At 50.0% G+C, this 16,866-nt stretch overlaps 1 protein-coding gene across 2 annotated transcripts in view; it reads left to right on the top strand.

Moving 5' to 3' along the window:
• The window catches only part of DHRS1 (dehydrogenase/reductase 1), a 114,691-nt gene that overhangs the window by 57,269 nt on the left and 40,556 nt on the right, over positions 1-16,866 (top strand). The window lies entirely within an intron of this gene.

The following is a 16,866-nucleotide window of genomic DNA, read 5'->3' as shown; positions in this document are numbered from 1 at the left end:
GTCATAGATTTTGCCTCAGTAAATCCCTCAGACAGTGTTAAATATTCTCCAAACTTCCGAATCACTGCCAGGCTCAGCTCTTTGAAATCGTTCCGAACTTTGTATGATAGCGACTTTACCTATGGTATAGACAGTTCATGTAAGCTCCGTTTCAGCAAACTGGCTTTCTCGTTCGTTTTCCTCAGACCCCTGATCATTGCTTCTGCTTCTACCGTTGCGATGTGAGTGTGTATGTCTCTGTTCCTATCGTGTGGATCGAAGTAGGGAATTCTGACGAGAGCCTTGTCCATCAATTTCAGAGTTTTACTACTGAATGAGTATTCGGAAAGTTGATCCTTGTCAGAGGAGTCAGAGTCAGATTCAGATGAGCTATCACTACAACGGTGGCGCTGCTTAACATAACTTTTGTAGTGCCTTTTGCGCCTGTAACGTGGGTCAACTTTGCTCGGTGACTCCTGCTTGTCCCATGGCTCATGCTTATGTGGTTTTTGTTTGATGTTTGATTTATATTTGTTTTGTGCCTCGTGCCTGTCGCGATTTTTTGTCTCGGCCGTGTTTGAGTGGTGTGCGTCTTTCTGGTGTGCTGTCCCTGTGCTGTTCGTTTCGCCCCAGCTCCGCCCTATCACTACAGAATATCCTGGTGACTTAGTGTTAATATTTTGTCTCCCTCTGACTTCGGGGTTGTCAGTCCCACCCGTTTCTTTTTCGAATTTTTCCTCATTCCATAATCTCTGTCTGTCTGTCTGTGCGAGAGGGTCTGAGTCCAGTGTAGCTATTTCTGAAGTTTTTACATCGTGTTCACTTTTGTCACATTTTATCAAGTCCTTACGTAGTGTCTCAATGTCATCAATACGGCTCTCCTCCCATGTGTCTCCTTGATTTGTCTACTCTGTAGCAGATCGGCCTGCACGTTTTGATACAAGTTCCCAATATCCCGCAATCCACTAAAACATTCCTCTTAATACGAGCATCTCTGGCATTCCACTTCAGAGTGCATATCAAAACAGTTTTATCACAGAATGCATCAGTTCGACTCGAGCAAATAATCTTAATCCAACTGTCTTTGTTATACTCTGCTTACTCTGGTATTTTCCTTCAGAGTGCGTTTCTTTTTTTTTACATCCGTTTATAATTACAGGGCAATGTCAGTTCACAATACCTTGGTTAACACAACCGTAATTCGGTCCTTATTTCAAGCATAAACTGTCTGCGAGAGATCCCGGGCGAGCCCCCAATTTGTTGTATATGTAGGTTATGAAAATTTGATGAAAATAATAAAAATTAAATGAAATTTGGAAAATTGCGCAATTATCCAAAATGATGTTAATTGATGTAATTATGCGCAGAAATTATGCTAATTCGAGAGCTACTCGTATTAAATTGTGCGAGTGTTTGATTATGCTAATGCGAGCCGTTAAGATAATCAGGCTCGTTAACGAGGGTCGTATCCAATCGGGATGAGACAATCGTATGCAGTTATGCAGGTACTGTGAGCATGTCAGATTAAACTCGGCTTCGTTGTTTAACTTCGTATTATCGATTGGTATAATAAAATTATTCTCGCTTTAACATTTATTGAGTTTATGTGTATTTATGTCAGGTCTCCAGATTCAGATCTCAACGCAGGATACAGCTCTTATGCATAAATTTCAGGAAAGAACACACAACCACTTCTGCATTAATCAATTTTATTTTCTAACTAAACTTTAACTCTAAAAGATGCAACACTCATTCTGGGAATTTCAACACAGTATAAACACAGTATCATCACGACTGCGTTGTTTCACTTTGATAACGGCAGATGTGATTCCTTCCCCCGCCTAACGCGAGCTCAATTGGTGAGAAAGAGAGTCGTTAATAACATGCATTCGCTATTCTAAACAAAAACCTTAACTTTATAAAATGCAATTTTGTATACTTGAAAATTGCTCACACAGTACCGCATCCATTCATCGACCTTCAAGTCGATTCTTATCACGTTTCACTTTGGATATCAGAGCAATTAATTCTTATGCAGCGTAACACGAGCACGTGTGGCAATTATGAACGAAAGGTACTTAAGATTATACGACGATATTCATACGAAAAGACAATAAAAAAACAGCTATTTTTCCCAAAGACACAAATGTATTAATAGATCTATCGGCAAGATTTTATGATTACAAAAATGGCTTGGAGTGAGGGTGTGCGATGGGGTGCGCGCTTTCCCCTGAGATCCTTATCTTGGGCCAACTTTTAATTCATTGTGGACCAGATCGCCTGATAATGAAACCGGTTGGACACGCTATTCCCCCCTTGAGCATAGCTCCGTGGCGAAGGTGTCAAGGATGAATTCGTATTGATGGATCTGTTGGTAATTTATGCAATTAGAAGTACAACCCAAAACAAAAGAATTAAGGAGGAAAAATTATTACTGTACTTCTAAACGACGGATGGTTATCATTTGGTCTGTCGCGATGCTTTTACGGCCACTGATGGTTCACGTCTTGAGGATTAGGCTTTAGTTAATGACTTGTGTGTCTTTTGAGTGATATGGATTGTGTTGAGTAGGCCAATGTTCAGAATGAATTATTTGCGTCAAGCAGACGCCTGGTTTGTCGTGTGGTGGGGGGGCAGTGCATGATACGTATGGTTGATTCTCCTTTCACAGTCGTTGATTCTGCGGACGGGGCATGAACTGAGCGAGTGGTGCCTAGTCGTCGGGTTTTGGTTCAACGCAGTTTCCGAGCACAGGTCCAAATGCACAACAACAAGCGGCCGGCCAGCAACAAGCATCTCCGTCTGTAGAGTTGTAATCGATGGGAGTTAACACGTGAGCAAGGGTTTTACAAGAGCTTGGGTGGGGAGAGGGAAAGAGACGATGGGAGGGAATTCCCAAGTGGAGCAGTGTGGGCACGCACAGAAGCCGAAGGAGAAGTGTTGTGACCTGCAAGTTTGCTGGTTGGATGCAGTGTGGATGAGATGAAACGGTTGGAGAGTGAGCGTGCATGTGTCTTTGTCTTTCAGTGTGTGTGTGTCTTTGTGAGTGTGTGACTCGAGTGGGGTGTTCTCCCTAGCATGCCGATGGAATCGGCAACTTGTGGTTATTTTAAGAATAAGCCATATATATGGGCCAAACTGTGTAATTTTGCAGAATATATCCTTAAATCTTGACTTTAAGCTTTCGTGACAGCAGGAATTAATTTTATTTAGGTCTTTTGGTAAAGTCACGTAGATGGGTTCAAAGAAAATAACAAAAAACTACGACGTTTCCATCGCAACACAAGCAGTCGTCATCAGGAAAAGGGAGGTTAGCTTCTAAAGACTGCTGTTTATAAAGGTTTAAAATGGGCGTAGCCCAAATGTCAGCAGCCAATGTAAGTGGTGGGCAGCGACTGCGGCGGTGGTGGATTTTCCACCAATCAAAGGGCTGCCAGGTAAAAATTAGCATATTAATGTAAAATCGCCAAGCATCCTCTACGGCGAACGCGCCAAGGTGGCTATGTTAATGTGGGAGGGCTACATCAACTTGGGCAATTATTTCCCTAAGACGAAGGTACTCTGCAAACCCACTGGCTATCAACAAAGATTCGTTCATGAAGCCATCCATATATATAGACACATACACAATTTCTACCGAGAAGATGGGTACAAACGGAGCAATCATTGTAAGGACGTTATTAACCAGTTTAAGTCATAACTGGCTGTGATATTGCCATCCTACCACCTTAAGATGTTAGTTGTTATTTTCGGCTCTGATTTTTTACATTAACAGATTAAATTTCTCACAATAAAACAGCTACCTCGCTCGCCATCCTTGAGGTTGCTGCTCGGCACTCTGCCATTAACATGCAAATCTCTCCCATTAACATGTTAATCTCTCACATTAACATGCTAATCTCTCACATTAACTTGTTAATATCTCAAATTAACATGATAATCTCTACAATTAACATGCTAATCTCTCACATTAACATGCTACTCTCTCACATTGACATGATAATCTCTCCCATTAACATGCTAATCTCTCACATTAACATGCTAATCTCTCACATTAACATGCTAATCTCTCACATTAACATGCTGATCTCTCACATTAACATGCTAATCTCTCACATTAACATGCTAATCTCTCACATTAACATGCTAATCTCTCACATTAACATGCTGATCTCTCACATTAACATGCTAATCTCTCACATTAACATGCTGATCTCTCACATTAACATGCTAATTTCTCACATTAACATGCTAATCTCTCACATTAACATGCTGATCTCTCACATTAACATGCTAATCTCTCCCATTAACATGCTAATCTCTCACATTAACATGCTAATCTCTCACATTAACATGCTAATCTCTCACATTAACATGCTGATCTCTCACATTAACATGCTAATCTCTCACATTAACATGCTAATCTCTCACATTAACATGCTAATCTCTCACATTAACATGCTGATCTCTCACATTAACATGCTAATCTCTCACATTAACATGCTGATCTCTCACATTAACATGCTAATTTCTCACATTAACATGCTAATCTCTCACATTAACATGCTGATCTCTCACATTATCATGCTAATCTCTTCCATTAACATGCTAATCTCTCACATTAACATGCTAATCTCTCACATTAACATGCTAATCTCTCACATTAACATGCTGATCTCTCACATTAACATGCTAATCTCTCACATTAACATGCTAATCTATCACATTAACATGCTAATCTCTCACATTAACATGCTAATCTTTCACATTAACATGCTAATCGCGCACGTTAAAATGTTAATCTCTCACATTAACATGATAATTTTTCACATTAACATGCTAATCTCTCACATTAACATGCTAATCTCTCACATTAACATGCTAATCTCTCACATTAATATCCTAATCTCTCACATTAACATGTAAATCTCTCACATTAACATGCTAATCTTTCACATTAACATCCTAATCTCTCACATTAACATGTTAATCTCTCACATTAACATGCTAATCTTTCACATTAATATGCTAATCTCTCACATTAACATAGCCACCTTGGCACACTTGCCGTGGAGGATGCTCGGCGATTTTACATTAACATGCTCATATTTACCTGGCAGCCCTTTGATTGGTGGAAAACCCACCACCGCCGCAGTCGCTGCTGACATTTGAGCTACGCCATTTAAAACCTTTATAAACAGCAGTCTTTAGAAGCTAACCTCCCTTTTCCTGATGACGACCGCTTGTGTTACGATGGAAACATCGTAGTTTTTTGTTATTTTCTTTGAACCTATCCTATGTGACTTTACCGAAAGACCCAAAGAATATGAATATATCCTTATTAAGGACTATTCGGTTGTGCCCGAATGGGCAGTCGAATATTTAGTGATTACCCACATATGACGTTTGATTTAGGTTGAAGCTGTTGAAATTGTGGTCTGTAGTTGAATTAATTTAATCTAATGCAATCATTCTATGAATCTAAGTTGTTACAGAAAAAAAATAACTTTAATCTTGAAGTATTTATGTTCATATTGTGTTCCTATTAGTACTGTGCAATAGACTGTACTACTACAGTAATACTCCATTCCTCGTGAGAATGGAAAGAAGGATTGATCAAAGTCCATCGTTGCTGACAAACGCACAGAGGTGGCAGCTGCCTCTGTGCATCGCTAAACTCCGTTGGCCCTCGCTGCAGCGCCACAGCCTCTCCCGTAGCTGTGGCGGCATTTTCCAGGGACCCCTGAGGAAGAAGGTTGGAGTGGGCGTGTGTAGTTTGAGCTTAAAACTTCGAGTAAATTTTTAGCTAATGAGGTGGTAACATGACCAACATACGCGGTAAATTGTGTGCTCTGGATGGAATCAGCTGCCAAATTAACACGGTGATTCGCTGCACGACACGGGCATCAGTCTGTCGTGTGCCCACGGTGCTCCAGAGCGCCCCAATTGTTTTCTACATTCCCTGTGCCTTTGCTGGGGTCACTGCTGTCCTTGCTTGGAGTGGCAAGGATGGCTTTCTTGTTCTCGAATCACTTGATCCACTTATGCACATTTTTAGCATGTGTGCAATGTGCATACGACAACTTGGTGTGAGAATGACCTATGCCATCCGAGCAGCAGCAGAGTGTGCAAAACGTTTATGATATGCAGTTGTGGGGGCTACCGTCCCCCGCCATCACCGAATTGTCGGGGACGTTGGATCCCAATCCCCCACTACATTTGTCCCACTACCCCCCGGCTGCTCTGTCGGGTCCGGACTACCGGCCCCCACTTCCTTGCCCCCTTGTGCCCCTGACTGTGTTGCTGATCGCGTCGGCATGTTTCAATCGATGCGGCCGCCTGCTCTACGCTTACGATGCGCTACGCTGTTCAGCGGCGGAGTGCCGCGGTGAGCGCGCTCGCAAAATAAAACCCCGTCCTGCACGTGAATAAACAGGTGCGGCGCGCCAATGCGCGATTCCCTCACACACCCGCTCCCCGCGCTCGGGCAATAACAGACACGCCGCTACCACTTCGCTCCGATTTAAAGGGCCGTTTAAACAGCCGCGCGAATATGCGCACGCCAGGCGCTTAATGCGCTACCTCGCTATTAGACAATCGCGCCGGTGCGTGACCGCAACACAGTCACACAGGTGCGCGAGCGTTAAGCGCTACTGTAGGCAATTGCACAGGTACGCGAGCACTGGACACCCCCCGGAAATCGTCGCCTAGGTACGCGCGCGCTGAACACCACGGTAAATAATCGTACGGGTACGTAAACACCAAGCATGCTCTACCATTCTCCTCATGCTCCCAAAGACCACACGACACAGTTCATCCCCCGATGAGTAATTTTATTTACTGCGAGTAACCCGTTTAAACTACACGCAAGTGTGTGCATCAGTGGATGCCAGCCTACTCCCCCTGGGATCCTGGGATGAATCTACTCTGCCTTTCGCTCCGCTCCCCACTCTCGATTAAATCTCTCAAACTCACTTCTCTCTCACTTGTGCTTACTTCCACTCTGCTGCGCTGAACGCTGTAGAAGGACGAGGCTGTGAGTCGTCTCCGTAGAGGGTTGAGCCTGGCTGTGCTGGAGCTCGTCACACGAACGTCTCGAACGGCTGACTCTGCTGCTCCGTGGACCGCGATGATTTTCAGAAGAAGTCTCTATAGCTACGCTAAGCCTCCGTATTTTATCCACCCAAAATACATTCAGATGCTTCCGCACCCGCGCCTGCCCTGTCCATTCAGAGGCCGAGTTATTCTCGTCTCTTTCACATTCGGATCCGTGACCTTACCTAAAACAAAAGGCATTCGCATGCTTCCGCACCCCGTGCTGCCTTGTCCATTCAGATTTCGGAATGCTCCTGTCTCATTGTTATTGGGGTCCCCTAATTCTACCTATGACAAAAGGCGTACCGCCGTTCCCACGCCCCGTGCCGTGTGTGCGTGATTTCATCCGCGGTTGCTCTGCGGCCTCCGCCGTGACCACGTAACTTTAATATCAGGTCACGGCGCTGCGGTGCGCGTCAGCTACGGGGGTGAGATCGCCCAATTTCCCGGCCACAGGAAACCATGAAGCTTGATCCCATTAGGGGCTTCTGGATAAAAACCTGTCGGTCAGGTGACCTCCCTTCCCGGCTCTATGTGGGGTGTGTGTGCGTTCGTGCGGGGGGGGGGGTGGGGGTGTGGGGGGCGGCGAGGCGCACCGCGTCGGCATTGTCACCCCCCGGTGGTGGTGTCACGGCGGTGGGTACGATCCCCGACGGAGCTGCCCCGCCGCGATGACACCACACAGCCCCCCGAGGTGCCAGTCCCCGTCCCGGGTTGACTGGAGCACCTCGCCTGGGTTGCCCCTACGAGGTAGCGCCGCGGGGTCCGCGGGACTCGTCCGGCTCTCGTGGCTGGCCTCGGCGGTGGTGGCTCCGTCTCTTGGGGTTCTGGTGGCGGTCTCCTCCTACACTCTAGTGGTTCTCTCCGGTCCTGGGTCGCTGCGGGCTGGGAGACAAACTCGCAGGCGGTAGGGCTCAGGGGCCATCGTCCCCGTCTCTCCCGGCTCGGGTTGGGTCCCCCTGGGGCCCGGGGCTCCGTGGGGCCCATATACTGTGCGAGGCCTCCGGGTATGGGGGGTGTGGGGACCCTGGGGTTTCGGGGCTCTCGAACGGCGGGGTCCTCCCTCGCTGGGTCCGCCCTCCATGGTTTTAGTCGCTGGACATTGGCTACCATCCCTGGCCCCTCTCCCCCCCTTGAATCAGTACCGTCCAGGGGGAGATCTGTCGCCCCACGGTCCAGGGTCCCTGCCAGTAGGTGGTTAGCTTCCCTACCTGTCCGGCCCCGACGCGAGGGGTGTGCAGCCACACCTTACAGCCCACGGAGAAAAAGGGGGGCTCCATTTGGGGTCGGGCGCCCTGCTCCTGCTGCTGGTGTGCGGCCTCGCCTTGCGGGTAGGCTCGGACCCTAGTTCCTCGTAGGGTCTCCATCAAGTGCTCCACGGGGCGGCTCCCTTCCTCCTGTTGTGGCGGAGGGACACCGAACAGTAGATCTGTGGGCAGGCGAGACTCGCGACCAAACATCATTAGGAACGGGGTCTGTCCCGTGGATGTGTGTACTGTGGTGGCATAGGCGAACAGAGCATAGGGGAGGTGTTCGTCCCAGTCCCGTTGATTCGCGGCCGCCATGTGTTTAAGCTTCCCAGCTAGAGTCTGGTTCATCCTCTCTACCATCCCATTTGCCTGGGGGTGAGACGCCGTAGTTCGGTTCTTCTGAATCCCGAACTCCCGGGACAGCACCTGGAATAGCTCTGCCTCGAACTCACTACCCTGGTCAGTAATGACTCGTTTGGAGATCCCGTGCTTAAGTACGTAGTGTTCCACGAATACTCGGGCCACTATGAGGGCTGTCTTATTGGGGATGGCCACGGCTACGGGATAGCGTGTGAAGTACTCCACTGCTACGAGAATATATCGGTTGCCCCGGTGGGATCGCGGGAATGGTCCCTGCAGGTCGATCCCAACCAGCTGGTTCGTCTGGCTGATGCGGAATGGTCTCAGGGGTACCTGGTTCTTAGGGGTTCTTAGGGGAGGTGAGTTGGGTGAGGGGGCGTGCCACCTCACTGAATCCCTTTACTAATCAGCGATAATAGGTGGCAAGCCCCAAGAATGATCTGATTTCCATCAGGTTCCTTGGCCGTGGCCATTCTACCACGGCGCGCACCTTCTCCGGATCGGTGCGCACCCCTGCCTCGCTTACTCGGTGTCCGAGGTACCCCACCTTGCGCTGCGCAAGGTAACACGCGGCTTGAGTTTGAGATGGGCTGTTCGCAATCGCTGGAACACCTCTCGCAGCCTGGACCAGTGCTCAGAAAGAGATCTACTGAACACTATCACGTCGTCCAGGTAAATCAGGCACTGTTCCCACTGCAAGCCCCGCATCACCAACTCCATCAACCGCGGGAACGTCGCGGGCCCGTTAGTGAGTCCGAACGGAAGCACTCGAAACTCGAACAGTCCCATCGAGGTGGTAAATGCGGTTTTTGGCCGATCCTCCTCCGCCATCTCCACCTGCCAGTACCCGGACGACAGATCGAGGGTCAAAAATACCATGCTCCTGCGAGGCTGTCAAAAGTGTCATCAATGCGCGGTATGGGGAAGGCGTCGCCGAGGGTGACTGCGTTCAACTTTCGGTAATCAACGCAGAACTGGGTCGACCCATCCTTTTTCGTCACTAGCACCACTGGGGCAGACCAGGGGCTCGCCGAGGGCTGGATTATGTTATCACGTAGCATATCTGCGACTGCCTCCTTGATCTGGGTCCATTCAGGCGCGCCCACCCGGTATGCGGGGAGTTTGATGGGTCGAGCTGCACCTGTGTCAATTTGGTGCTTAACAAGGTCTGTCCGGCCTACATCTGAATCGTGCTCACTGAACACGTCGGCGTACTCCTGCAGCAATCCGCGCAGCTGATCGGCCTCCCCCTTGGGTAACTCTGCCCAAGGCACATGTAATGCATCATGCAAGGGAACGATCTCGGCCCGGGGGGTCGTGCCAAACTGCAAGGCCAGATCCTGGTTGTCCTCGGGGCGGCCAGGGTCTTCCGCCCAGAGTGCAAACACCGAGTCGTTAGAGTGGCGCGCGTGCAGGGGGTGTATGGTGGCTACCGTGGTGCATTGTCGTAGCATTGCCGGGGTACTGTGTGGGTTAAACACCCGCATAAACAGTCGGCCCCCATCTGCGATTACCAGCGTGGCTGACCCTACAACTCCGTACCGCGCTGCCAACTCCGGGTGAGGAGTTAGCATTACCTCGCCCGATGGTCGGTGTGTGGGGTCGGCGGAGGGGGTTGCCACTGGCACCAGCATCTCGGCGAGTGGCCCGATGGTGACGGCCGACACCAGCGTAGCGGCTACGGGTGTGAAGCGAGGGCGATTCGGCTCGGGTCCCAGGAACGGGATATGCTCCCCGCTGCCCTCCACGGTGGTGCATCGCTGGCGGGGCTGTACGGTGAGCCCCAGCTTTTCCAGGAGGTCCGAACCTGCAATACACTCGTGGCACAACACACTCGAGACGTAGAATTCCTGTGTGCACACCTGGTTTCCGAGACGGTCCTCGAGGGAGATCCTTCCCAGCAATCCCATCCCGGCTCCGCTCGCTGTGTGCAGCGCGCGATCCGGGGCCTGCAGGCGGTTCATGTCAACCCCGAGCACGCTGTAGTTCGCGGCGCTCACGAGTGAGGCTACGGCCCCCGTGTCCAGTAGGATCCGGGTACGCTGCCCGTTCACCTGTCCTTCCACCAGCGACGTGGCCCCCGTGATTCCCGCCACCAGCTCCCGCAGCCAGTCACTCGTGCTCACCACGTCCCTGGGTGTTGTGGTCGGAATCTGCGTGGGGGTCACTCGCTCACCATTATTATCATCGTCGTTCTGCAAAGGGACCATGTTGACTGCACCCCTAGGTGGTCCACTCTCTAGGGGGCGTTGGCGTTTAACCCTGGCTCGTTTATAGCGCGGGCGATCTGAGGACAGTCCCTCACGAGATGCCCTTGACGGTCACACAGGTAACACGCTCAGGGGCGGTCCCATTGGAGGCCCCCTGCCCATCTCTTCTTCCCCTTCCCGTACGCAGCTGTCCCAGGTCGGACTCTAACTGGGACACCCGCCCGGCCAGTCCGCCTACTGTGGAGCGTAGCTCCCCCATCTCGGACTGGATGGTTTTCATATTTTTACTCGCTTTCTCATGTACGTGGGTCACCCTGTCACCTACTTGGATATTTGGCCGGCCACAACCCTTATGCCCATCTGTATCCCCGCCACCCATCCCAGGGTTGTCTCGCGGGATACCGGAGGCTCCCTTTGCCGACCCCTTACCGTCCTGGCGAGCTCCTGTTCTTCCTCTTCCTCCTCTAGAGACAGGCTTGCGATGGTGCGCTCTCGTCCCAGCCCCCGGAGCTGCGCGCGTTCGCTGGAAATTCTCTCACATTTACACGCGTGCTCGACAAGGGCGTTAAAGGGAAGACGCGTACAGCTCATGTCTGGCTGCCACCACGACGTGCGAGTCAAGTATCGCTGGATCTTCTCGGCGGCCAACTCCTAAATTACCTCTGTCGTGTACCCCGGGCATGCGATCTTTGTTCGCGCACATCCTCGGCGTAATCACGCAGGTCCTCACCGGGTTGGCGACGGCGTTCCTCTAAGGCCGCTTTTGCCTCCTCCTCATCACGCGTACCAAAACGCAGATCAAGTCGGCGCATCAGTTCCTCTAGTTGTATCTGCGCGCTTGCAGGTAGAGCTTCCACAAAATTGGCTGCCCACCCATCCAGGTTCATACATCCACCCATTAATTTCCTTAGCCCCTATGACGTTGCGGGCGAATGCCTTCCGCAAAGGGGTCCCCCGGCCGGTAAATATGTGCTTTATTTTTGCGTGGGGTAAGACGGGGGTTTGTACCGCTTCTGACGCCAAACTGTGGGGGCTACCGTCCCCCGCCATCACCGAATTGTCGGGGCCGTTGGATCTCGACTCCCCCGCTACATTTGTCCCACTACCCCCCGGCTGCTCTGTCGGGTCCGGGCTACCGGCCCCCACTTCCTTGCCCCCCTGTGCCCCTGACTGTGTTGCTGATCGCATCGGCATGTTTCAATCGATGCGGCCGCCTGCTCTACGCTTACGATGCACGACGCTGTTCAGTGGCGGCGTGCCGCGGTGAGCGCGCTCGCAAAATAAAACCCAGTCTTGCACGTGAATAAACAGTTGCGGCGCGCCGACGCGCGATTCCCTCACACACCCGCTCCCCGCGCTCGGGCAATAACAGACACGCCGCTACCACTTCGCTCCGATTTAAAGGGCCGTTATAAAAACAGCCGCGCGAATACGCGCCCGCCAGGCGCTTAATGCGCTACCTCGCTATTAGACAATCGCGCCGGTGCGCGACCGCAACACAGTCACACAGGTGCGCGAGCGTTAAGCGCTACTGTAGGCAATTGCACAGGTACGCGAGCACTGGACACCCCCCGGAAATCGTCGCCTAGGTACGCGCGCGCTGAACACCACGGTAAATAATCGTACGGGTACGTAAACACCAAGCATGCTCTACCATTCTCCTCATGCTCCCAAAGACCACACGACACAGTTCATCCCCCGATGAGTAATTTTATTTACTGCGAGTAACCCGTTTAAACTACGCGCAAGTGTGTGCATCAGTGGATGCCAGCCTACTCCCCCTGGGATCCTGGGATGAATCTACTCTGCCTTTCGCTCCGCTCCCCACTCTCGATTAAATCTCTCAAACTCACTTCTCTCTCACTTGTGCTTACTTCCACTCTGCTGCGCTGAACGCTGTAGAAGGACGAGGCTGTGAGTCGTCTCCGTAGAGGGTTGAGCCTGGCTGTGCTGGAGCTCGTCACACGAACGTCTCGAACGGCTGACTCTGCTGCTCCGTGGACCGCGATGATTTTCAGAAGATGTCTCTCTTGCTACGCTAAGCCTCCATATTTTATCCACCCAAAAGGCATTCAGATGCATACTCCTTGGTTCTATTCGGTAAAGTCACGTAGGTAAAAATAAAATAACAAAAATCACGACGTTTCGGCCACAACACAAGTGACCTTCATCAGGTGAAGGGACCGGACTGTCCAGAGGACAGCGGTAGAGTGAAGACAGCCAAGCCCAGGTCGCGTCCTTTAAGCTATGTGGGAGGAAACAAAAAACGTCTTGACAAAGGAATTAGCATAAAATGATGTACTGGACCGGCACGGTGGGGGGGGGGGGGAGTTTACATAATGTTGGTGTGAAGTGAAATAAGCTACTGTGAAAGTTTGGGATACCACTACTTGAAAAAATATACTGTACGATTGAAAATTAGTTTAATGTTTGGTTTGATTTAGAACATATTTCCAATGATTGCTTAATTTGAAACCATCCTCTCGGTTGAAATTGTGTCTGTGTTTGTAAATCTGAATTGCCTCGTGAACAAATCTCTGATAAAAACCCGTGGGTTTGCAGAGAACCTTGGTATCGGAGAAAACTATATCGTGATCACCCACAGCGTTGTAACAGTGGTCAGCTACGGCAGAAGAATTCGTTCTGCCGTGTTTCAAATCTGATTTGTGCTCGCGAATTCGGTCAGAGACATGTCGTTTCGTCTCCCCGATATAGCAGTCACCACAGGTGCAGCTCAATTTGTAAATCCTGGGGTACTGTAAGTCAGGAACGACATCCTTCATGGATGGGATCAGGTCACGGATTTTGTGTACTGTATTGAACCCGACCAGGATCTTGTGTTTGTTTATAATTTTGGAGATCTTTTTAGTAACGCCTGCTATATATGGTAGTGTGATGGTTTTGACCGGAGTATCAAGTGGTTGTTTCTGTATGGAGGGAGAAACAGCTTGGCGGATGGTACGGTCAGAGTATCCGTTTCTCTTGAGGGCCAGGTGTACATGTTTTAATTCACTGGTCAGGTGGTGTTGGTCCGAAATGCAATGTGCCCTGTGGTATAACGTTTTGATGAGATAATTATTTTGAGCTGGGTGGTGGTGGGAATCAGGTTTCAAGTAGGAATCTGTGTGGGTGGGTTTCCTGTAGACAGAATGCCCCAGTGAGCCATCAGGTCTCCTCTCTTTTGAGCTGGGTGGTGGTGGGAATCAGGTTTCAAGTAGGAATCTGTGTGGGTGGGTTTCCTGTAGACAGAATTCCCCAGTGAGCCATCAGGTCTCCTCTTAAACAGAACATCCAAGAAAGGTAGCTTGCCATCTTTCTCCACTTCCATGGTGAATTTGATGGCGGGATGTCTAGAATTGATGTGGTAGAGGAAAAGGTTCAAAGCTGGGAGGCCATGTGGCCAAATGACGAAAGTATCATCCACATATCTCTTCCACAGGGAAGGTCTGAGGGTGGATGTCTGGATGGCCTCTGATTCAAATTTCTCCATGAAAACATTGGCTATCACTGGTGATAAGGGAGAACCCATGGGGGTACCCTCATTTTGTTTGTAGAAGGTGCCATTCCAAGTAAAGTAGGTATTGGTGAGGCAGTGTCTAATCAGCACAGGTGTATCGGGGTCTAGTCCATGTTCTACCAAATTTTCAATTATTTCAATGGTATCAGGTACCGGGACCTTGGTGAACAGGGAGACCACATCGAAGCTGACAAGGATATCGTCAGGGGACAGTACAACGTCTTTGACCATAGAGACCAAATGAGCTGAGTTAAGTACTGCTGAGGAGGTCTTGCCAGTGAAAAGTAGCAAGGTATCTGACAGAAAACGTGCTAGCTTATAGGTAGGGGAGTTGATCGTGGATACGATGGGTCGCAGTGGAGTGCCTTCTTTATGAATCTTGGGGAGACCATAGAATCTAGGGGGTCTTGCAGCAGAAGGTTTTTAAGGAGGGACGTTTAGTTGGTTAGATTAGGGAGGTCGAACTTGTGATGATCTTGTTGGTTTTCATAGTTAGGCTATTAGTAGGGTTATTTTTAATTTTTGAGTAACTTCCATCGTTGAGTAGGTTCTGGATTTTGTTGTTGTACGAATCTTTATCCATAATTACAGTCGCGTTGCCTTTGTCGGCTGAGAGGATGACTATATCACTTCTGTTTTTTTAAATTCCCGAGTTCAGAGCATTCATTTTTGCTGATGTTGCTAATGGGTTTCTTAGCATTCTTAAGAATAGTGGTTATTTCAGCTCTCGCAACGTCTGCTTGGATGTGTCCTATGCCTTTAAGGGCCACATCGACCTGAGAGATGATATCATCTACAGGAATATGTTTCGGGGTGATAGCAAAATTTAGCCCTCTAGTCAGTACTGTTTTCAGATTGTCCGAAATCGGGGTGCTACTCTGATTAATGACGATTTTGTTAACGTCTAGTTTTGTTACATGTGGGACTGGGTTCTTCTTCGATTGCGGCGAGGCGCGCCGCGTCGGCGTTGTCACCCCCCGGTGGTAGTGTCACGGCGGTGGGTACGGTCCCCGACGGAGCTGCCCCGCCGCGGTGGCACCACACAGTTATGGGATTGCACACTCGGCACCCAGCCTCCACGAGCTTCCACTACATCCCGGTTTTACGTCTTTATCCACACACAGGTTGCGGTTCGTTGGGTTCATTTGGGCGGTGGCCCAGCCCAACGGTGGCGTCTTCACCACCGCTTGTCGAATGTGGCAGTGCCGCCTTGGATGATGCTGCGGGTGGAATAGCCATGACATTGTTACGCGACGTCTGCTTTACGTGATCCAAATGTTCCATATTATTCCCCGGACATTAATTGGGAAGCGCAGCAATCATCACCCCCCCCCCCCCACCTTTACTGCGAAACCTCGGCAGGAGCCTTCTGAAGAAGAGTGGAGACTCGGCGAGGCTTTCCCGGGTAAACAAATGTAATTAATAGCATGAAAAAAACGATGGGAACGTCTTTCCGTTGTCTGTGTTTTATGTCGCCGCGCGTGCGTAATTGCTGCCGATCTTGGATGACTGTTGTCTCTCCACGGGGGGAAGCCGAGGCCTGCAAGCAGACTTCGCTCGCATTGCCATGGCCTGTCTTGTTGCGGTACCGCACGGGCAGTCGCACGGAACTGCAAAAGCTGCACGCAGCCTCCCACATGTCTGCACCTCTCACAGTGTATGTGGGTTTTCCCAGTCCTAACCCTCACTGTTTAACGAGATGGGTTTTTCCATGCAATCTGCATGCGACAACGTGGCGTTAGAATGACCTATGCCATTCGAACAGCAGAGTGTGTCTACATTATTTGCCTTACCCTGTCATATTGATGCCTTGTTCCTGCAAACTCCACTCATTGATTTCTCCGCTGAAGCTGAGCACTGGGGTCTACGAGACTGACCGATGTCATCTCATTCACACCGTGTTTGCTTGCCACATTGCAGGTGACGACAGCAACTCTCTTTCTGCTTCCTCCCTCACACTCGTCTACCTTGACGTTCCATTTTTCCCCAAGCTCTCAATAACAGCTCGCTTCAAGAAACGCGTTCACTCTTATCCCTTACAATTGTGATGGCGCCGGTTTGTTTTTATTACTGGCCGGTTGACGGTTGGGCCTTTGGGCCTGTGCTCGGGCAACCTTGATAAAAAAAAAACATTCATCAAATGCAGAGGTGTCCGTGTCAGTGCCGTAGACCGGGCTAAGCCTCGCTAGCAGGGGCTTTGCTTGCATTGACGACTTTAAAACATTGCCTGGAGATTTAGGTTGGGATTTTACAAGAGTGAGTAAATAGGCTTCACCCGGTGTGCACACACAAAGATCCCCCGTATAGCCTTAACAGACTGTAGTGGTGGCCAGCACCACGCCCGACCACCTTTGTCTCCCCAGTGGCGATGTTAACACACTGCACCAGGTACTCATTTGAGGCTGAGTCGACCTAGGGGATTCTAAATGTGGAGGGGAAACCCAGAGGACACGGA

The sequence above is a fragment of the Petromyzon marinus genome, chromosome 20 (genome assembly GCF_048934315.1).
Source record: "Petromyzon marinus isolate PM22_M1 ecotype Great Lakes invasive population chromosome 20, UKy_Petmar_22M1.pri1.0, whole genome shotgun sequence".
NCBI classification, from domain to species: domain Eukaryota; kingdom Metazoa; phylum Chordata; class Hyperoartia; order Petromyzontiformes; family Petromyzontidae; genus Petromyzon; species Petromyzon marinus.
The sequence above is the reverse complement of the archived record's forward strand: the minus strand, read 5'-3'. Positions and strand labels throughout refer to the sequence as shown.